The sequence below is a fragment of the Chrysemys picta genome, unplaced genomic scaffold, assembly GCF_011386835.1.
Source record: "Chrysemys picta bellii isolate R12L10 unplaced genomic scaffold, ASM1138683v2 scaf149, whole genome shotgun sequence".
NCBI lineage: Eukaryota > Metazoa > Chordata > Testudines > Emydidae > Chrysemys > Chrysemys picta.
The window spans coordinates 72,358-79,609 of record NW_027052856.1 but is presented as its reverse complement, the minus strand read 5'-3'; the positions used below and the strand labels follow the sequence as shown (position 1 = coordinate 79,609).

Sequence of the window (7,252 nt, the reverse complement as noted above, 5' to 3'; positions counted from 1 at the left end):
GGCATGAACCTGGAGCACAGTCCCCTTAAAAGCCCAGAGTCACCACTTAACTAGACAAGAAGAACTTGACTCAAGCCAGGCTCACTCTCTGCTCTGACTCTGCCTCCCCAAGAGGAACACTCCTAACCCACAGCCCCTGCAGCAGCAGATCCTACAGCCCGTCGGAGCCAGCCCACCTACCCCTGGAGTCAGGAAGCTGGGGTCAGAGGTCACTTATGTCAAACTCGGGGAGGGTGATGGTGGATCTGAGCAGGGCCGTGCTGCTCTTAACGGCCCTGGCTCTCTCTCGCGGCACCCTGGACACGATCCAGTAGTTAATGTGCTGTGGGGAAAGGAGGCATTGCACTGACTGCCCTGACCAAGGATGCCCACTGGGGGCCCGGCTAGGAGGACAGACTGGAAAATGGATCTAAGAGTGAAGGTAAAATTGCCCCCACCCCTCTCATCGGGCTCACCTCCAAGATGTACTGGAGCCTGTCGGTGTCTGGGGACTCTGCCAGCAGGTTCCCCAGCATGGCGTCCAGGAGGTCTGGCAAGACCCTAGGCAGATCCTGAAAGCAAGGGAGAGCCATGGGTCAGAGTTAGGGAAACTGGGGCTACATCTGCCACAGGAGGAGAAGTGGGGTCTCTGGGAAGCACTGGTGAGACCCCAAACACATATCCTGGCCTCTCTCCTTCACATCCCACTGCAGGCAATTAGCAAGGATTCATGGCAGGATGACAGCTGGCTCTTCAATCCATGACTTTAGCATGATCTACCTGCACTTGGGTGGTGTCCTTCTCCATGCCCAGGGTGAAGACGGCGTGCAGGGCAGCTCGGAGGAGGTGGGTCTCCAGCTCTGGCTCCAGGGCAGGCGTCATGGTGCTGGCAAGAGAGAGGAGCCGATATTAGACTGTGCAGTGCGGGGATGGGACTGGCACCAACACTCAGGTGAAACTGCAGCGAAATAGGCACAGGCTGGCAAGAAGGGAAACTGAGGCACCGAGCCAGGGAATGACAAGGCCAAGGTTTCTCAGACAGACAGTGGCAGGGCAGGAATAGCCCCTGTTCCCTGCACCCTGCTGCCCCTCCTGTATCTGATCCTGGGAGTGAGCCTCTCCCCAAAGCCATTGCAATTTTACTGGAGTGAAAAGAACAGCCCAGCCAGGAGAGAGTGAACCTTCCCCCCACCTCTGCCAGAGGAGCCACCCTTGGGCGGTGAGCTGGGAGTGGGAGGGGGAGTGACTCCCAGCCCTGGGCCTGAGCAGCACTGGGGTTAGGGGAACCGGGCGGGAGGGTCTCGGTACCTGAGGTTGCCCACAGCAATCAGGGAGTTGGCGAGGACGGCGCCGGGTGGAGAGTTATCAGGCAGCTCCTCAATGAGCTCCTGTGAGACCCAAAGGAGACAAAGGAGCGTGTGAGATTCGGGCCTCACTGACTCTTCCCAGTGAGGAGATTACACAGCCAGGGCCCCACACAGCCAGCAGGATCCCCCCCCCTGCCTCCCACTCCTCCGATTCCTGCCCAATAGTGACCACTCTCCGAATTTCTCCCGTCTCTTTGCCCCGACCATTTCTGGTTTCTGCAGACTAGGTGTTTTAGCAAAGTTTAGAATTCCTTGGTGCTCAACACCGTGAAACTCCCCTTTCTCCTTCACAAAGGGCTTTAACGCCCCTTATCTCACCCAGGCTCTTGACTGCCCAAAGTTGGAGAATTGTCCCTGTTCCCACTGCAGAGCACCCCCCATGACACACGCACAGAGTCCTCCTGGTGGTGGGAGAGGAACAGAGGAAAGGACAGAAGACATAAGAGATGAAGAGAAGGGAGGGAGGGATGGAGGAAAAGGTAAAACAAAAAGGACAAACCGTAATGTCCCCGGAGATTCTAAGGGACAAAATCCCAGGTGGGGAATAACATTCGACCACCTTAAGCTAGTGTTTTCCATGCCTAGAATTCAGCTGGCGCCAGGTGCATCAGACTGAACAGGTTCCAAACCTCTCAGAGGCTCTTACCTTCTAAACAGGGACGTCTGCTTTCTAGTCAAATCAGGAAAAAGAAAAGAGAAAACTCAAAAGAGGTTCCTCCTGGCGCTCATGTACGTGAACCTAAATACTCTCTCAGTCCTCAAAGAGAGACCTCGAGAAGGAGACTTGCTGAAGCAAAGCTACAGGGGACTCTGAGGTTTCCCTGGCCCTGCGCCCCTGTCCTGCCTGGCTGATGTCAGCATCTCTCTGTGAGGTCACCACCTCCCCAGCACCTTTGACCAATAGGCTGAGGTCCTGCAAAAGGCCTTTGTGATGTCACTGCCACACCCACTCCTCCCCTGCAGTGCTAATGTCCTGCCACAGGGCAGACACTTTGGAGGTTTGAGCTACACAAAGAGGAGACACTTAGATCTCAAAAATTAGATGAGATGTTTCAGTCTGAGCTAAGTAGTTGCTGCTCTTAACAATTGCAACATAATAAAATACAAATAAAATAGACTATTTCAGCCATTCTATTATGTCCTAATCTGATCTGAGTAAACATGATAGGACACCTCATCTTATGCACTGCTCCTAGTGACACTCTCCAATAGATCCCCATCCTCCACCTGCCGGGAGGTAGGTAGGGGCCGATTGTTATCCCTACTTGAAAGAGGGAGAAGCTAAGGCTGAGAAAGGAGAATTGACTTGTCTTAGGTCTCACAGCCAGTCCGTGGCAGAGTTGGGAATAGGACCCAAGAGCCCTGATTTTCAAACTAACCATCGGATCTTGAATTTCAGACATTGAATGACCTGAATAAAGTGCTCTCAAGTGAGTTCCAGACCAGCAAGAGTTCATAGTAATTATTCAGCAAGTATTTTAGGAGAACTGGAATGGTAGAGAAAACAATGAACTGCAGAGAAGCAGCAAAATTTGTCGAACATATGACTGGTTATGACTATTTACTCGGTCTTAAAAGAAAACAACAGGGACCTGAGTCTCCTCCCTGTCAATAACCCCCTGCTCAGCCAATCAGGGTAGAGACCGAGGGGCGGGAGGATGAGGGTTGTCACCAGAGAGCCCAAAGAATGGCCCAGGTCACCCGCTGGGGATCACTGTCTGAGCACTATTTCAGCCCCACATTTTTCGGTGGACCTCCCACAATGGGAGTTGTAGAGCACCCCCCACGACACACACACCCCTCCTGGTGGTGGGAGGGGAACAGGGGAAAGGACAAAAGAAGTAAGAGATGAAGAGAAAGGAGGGAGGAATGGAGGAAAAGGTAAAACAAAAAGGACAAACCTTAATGTCCCCAGAGATTCTAAGGGACAAAATCCCAGGTGGGGAATAAAATTTGGCCACCTTAAGCTAGTGTTTTCCATGCCTAAAATTCAGCTGGCGCCAGATGCATCAGACTGAACAGGTTCCAAACCTCTCGGAGGCTCTTACCTTCTAAACAGGGACATCAGTTTTCTAGTGAAATCAGGAAAAAGAAAGGAGAAAACTCAAAAGAGGTTCCTCCTGGTGCTCACGTACATGAACCCAAATACTCTCTCAGACCTCAAAGAGAGACCTCGAGAAGGAGACTTGCTGAAGGAAAGCCACAGGGGTCTCTGAGGTTTCCCTGGCCCTGCGCCCCTGTCCTGCCTGGCTGATGTCAGTATCTCTCTGTGAGGTCACCACCTCCCCAGCACCTTTGACCAATAGGCTGATGTCCTGCAAAAGGCCTTTGTGATGTCACTGCCACACCCACCCCTCCCCTGCAGTGCTAATGTCCTGCCGCAGGCCAGACCCTTTGGAGGTTTGAGCTACTCCCTGTGGATCACCCCGCTCAATGAGTGTTCAATCTAGGAACTAAGCCGGCCAGACAGTAAAACATCACAAGCTGCTCCCAATACTACACTCGATTTTTCAGAAATGAGTAGACTTTATGGCCAGAAGAGACAGTTAGAGCATCTAATCTGACCCCCCTGCATATCACAGGCCTCCTGTCTACCACAATAGCTACTTTTGGGGCAAACACATTCCGGAAAGGCATCTAGTCTTTATGACATCAAGAGATGGAGAATCCACCACTTTCCTTGGTAGCTTCTTCCTGTGTTCAGTCATCCTCGCTGTTGAATATTTGTGCCTTATTTGTCATAGGAATTTGTCTCTTTTCACCTTCCAGCCATTGGGTCTTGTTCTGCCTTTCTCTGCTCGATTAAAGAGCCCTTTAATACCCAATATTTTCTCTCCATTAAGGCATTTCAACACTTCAGTGAAGTCACCTTTCAATCTTCTTTTGATAAGCTAAACAGGTTGAGCTCTTTCAATAGCTCACTAGAAGGCATTTTTCTCCAGCCCTCAGAACATTTGGTGGCTCTTTGCTGCCCCAGCTCCAATTTCTAAGACCATCTTTTTCAAAGGAGGACACCAAGACCGGAGGCAGTATTCCAATAGCAGTCTCACTGCTGCTGTGTCAACTCCCTATCCTACTCACGGCTCTGCTCCTTCGTCTAATGATGGCTTTAGCCCTGTTCACCACAGCATCACACTGGGAGCTCATGTTGAGTGGCTTCTCCACTCTGGCCCCTAAATCCTTTTCAGAGTCACTGCTTTCCTGGATCCACGTCCCCATTCTGGAGGTGTGGCCGGCGTGCCTTGTTGCCACGTATAGGACCTTGCATTGGGCTCTGCTCAAACTTGTTTTCTTTGAATGGATCCAGCTGGCCGAATGAGCCAGATCGCTCTGTATCACTGCCCTCTCCCCATCAGGAATTACCACTCTGCCTGTATTTTGTCATCCCCCAATCTTATCCGCAGTGATTGTATGTTTTCTCCCAAGTCATTGATAACAATTATTTTAAAAAATTAGTCTCCGAGAGCTTCTTCAGATCCTTAGTACCTGCTCCCCACATCACAGTGAGAAATGCTGTTCAGCCCTGCTGGTACATAGGGGATAAGCACAGAACAAACGTACCTTTAGGAGCTGTGTTGTCCATAGGCTCTGAACAACATGTGGGGGTCAGCAGATTACAAACGCACGACAGACCTGTAGTGTAGACAGGTCCCAACTGTGTCTCGGTTTCGCACCCTGTAAAATGGGGAGAACAAACAAAACCTTGATTAGCTCCATTTGATAGCTGGGGAAACCGAGGCACACAGCGGTGCAGAGACTCGCTCATGGTCCCAAAGCCAGGAATAGAAAACAGCAGATCTGATAGCCAGGCCTGGGACCTAAACCTGGTTTTCCTGACCTTGCTGCTCTAAGTTTAGTCACAGCCTCCATGTCTTTTCCCCCATGTCCCTTAATCCCACGTCACTGCAGAAGAGAGATTTTCTGGTAGCCAGCTGGCTCTCCTGCATGTGGATGTCGTTCCAAAAGACGTGCTCTGGCTCAGTCCCATGCTATGGTTGGCTGAAGGAACCACTTGGTCACATTCTAGGCCCTGAGTTATACAGGAGGGGCGACTAGATGCACAGAATGGTCTTTTCTGACCTGAACCTCTATCAATCGCTACATTTTCTGCTGCTAGGAAGAGAACTCTGGACCTATTTTCTCTCATTCACTTTCAGTCGGAATAATTTCAATCCAGGCCAAAGGATTTCCTCTTCCATTGTGTCTTCAGCACCTTTGGGAGCAACCAGTTACTGTTACCCACAGGTTACCAGTTTCAACCTGTGCCTGGGTGAGATGGCCAGGAAAGGGGTTGGAGCTCAACTGCACCTGGCCCAGGTGATGCAGCTCCCTAGGGTGAAGGGAATAAGTGTGGGGGTCACGTGACAAGACGCAGCCTGTGACTAGGACCCAGGCTGCTGAGAGATAGAAGGGCAGCCTGTGCTCAGCCAGGAGAGAGACCCCAAGGGAAGCAGGCATGGGAGGGGCTTGGAGCGTCCTTTAAAGGTCAGGGACAAGCTGGGAAGGGGCCAGGCTGAGCACTAAGGACCAGGCCCTAGGAGGGAAAGACAGGGCAGTTTAGGAGATGGGGCAGATAGTCCAGTTGGTTTCGGCTCCCAGGACCAGACACCCAGAGGTGACGGTGATTGTCGGGGCTTCTGTCCTTCTTCCCCAGTGTAGATTTGATAGTGGAGAAGACTGATGCCGTAAGGGGGAAGTGAGTTACCCCAAGGTCACCCAGTGAGTTTATATCACAAATGCATACTCGGAAGGATCCAATAGAAACATGGATTTTCCAGTCTCTTCTTTCTAGGAGTCCCCAGGGCTACGGTAAAATCCCTGCTGCCCCTCCCCATTCTGCTCACCTCCAAGATGTGCTGGAGTTTGTCTGTGCTGGGGGGTGCTGTCAGCAGGATCGAGAGCTCGTCATCCATGTTCTCTGGGCAGGCCTTGCTCAGAGCCTGCCAGCGGAGGGAGACCAGGGGTCAGGAGCCTGCATTAGCACCGGTGTGCCATTGTCCAGGAGCTGGCTGAGATAAGCGCTGCCTGGCCGGAGCTCGCACCCAGAAACCCTGCCCCAGGTCGGAACCCCCTCCCACACCCAAATTCCCTCCCAGACCTCACACCCGGAACCCCAACCCCCTGCCCCAGGTCGGAACCCCCTCCCGCACCCAAATTCCCTCCCAGACCTCACACCTGGCACCCCAACCCCCTGCCCCAGGTCGGAACCCCCTCCCACACCCAAAATCCCTCCTAGACCTCACACCCGGCACCCCAACCCCCTGCCCCAGGTCGGAACCCCCTCCTGTACCCTAATCCCTCCCAGACCCCACACCCCCACCCTCACCCCAATCCCCTACCCCAGCCCTGAGCCCCCTCCTGCACCCAAAATCCCTCCCAGAGTCCGCACCCCAACCCTCTGCCCCAGCCCGGATCCCCCTCTGGCACCCCAAACCCCTAATCTCCAGCCCAATCCCAGAGCCCGCATCCCCACCGGAGCCCTCACCCCTCCCTGCACTCCATCCCCCAGCCCCAGCCCAGTGAAAGTGAGTGAGGGTGTGAGAGCGAGCGACTGAGGGAGGTGGGCTGGGCTGGAGTGAGTGGGGGTGGGGCCTTGGGGAAGGGCATGAAAGGGGTTGGGTCAAGGGCGTTTGGTTTTGTGCAAGTAGAAAGTTGACAACCCTACCTAAGGACCTTTGAAAAGCAGCCTCCTTAGCACCGCTCCTGATACCAGGGGCCAAGGCGCCCCCCGACATGAGAACCACAATAGGCCAGAGCAAAACGCTGCGTTAGAAATCGGAGCTCAGGCTGCCAAGCGAACGATAGCTGACAGACAGGAGATGCAGGTATTAAGGTTGTGCCTTCAGCCAGCAACTGGTGTTCATCCGTTTGCACCACACACACACCTGTAGGCAGGGCCACTATTT

At 53.1% G+C, this 7,252-nt stretch overlaps 1 long non-coding RNA gene across 1 annotated transcript; it reads right to left on the bottom strand.

The window, feature by feature from the left end:
• Nucleotides 1-4,907: 4,907 nt before the first annotated feature.
• On the bottom strand, nt 4,908-6,446 carry LOC135978159 (uncharacterized). Its single transcript, XR_010595587.1, has 2 exons — nt 6,191-6,446; nt 4,908-5,021 (listed from the first exon to the last, which is right to left on the bottom strand). It is a non-coding gene; the product is annotated as an uncharacterized LOC135978159 (long non-coding RNA).
• Nucleotides 6,447-7,252: the final 806 nt, after the last annotated feature.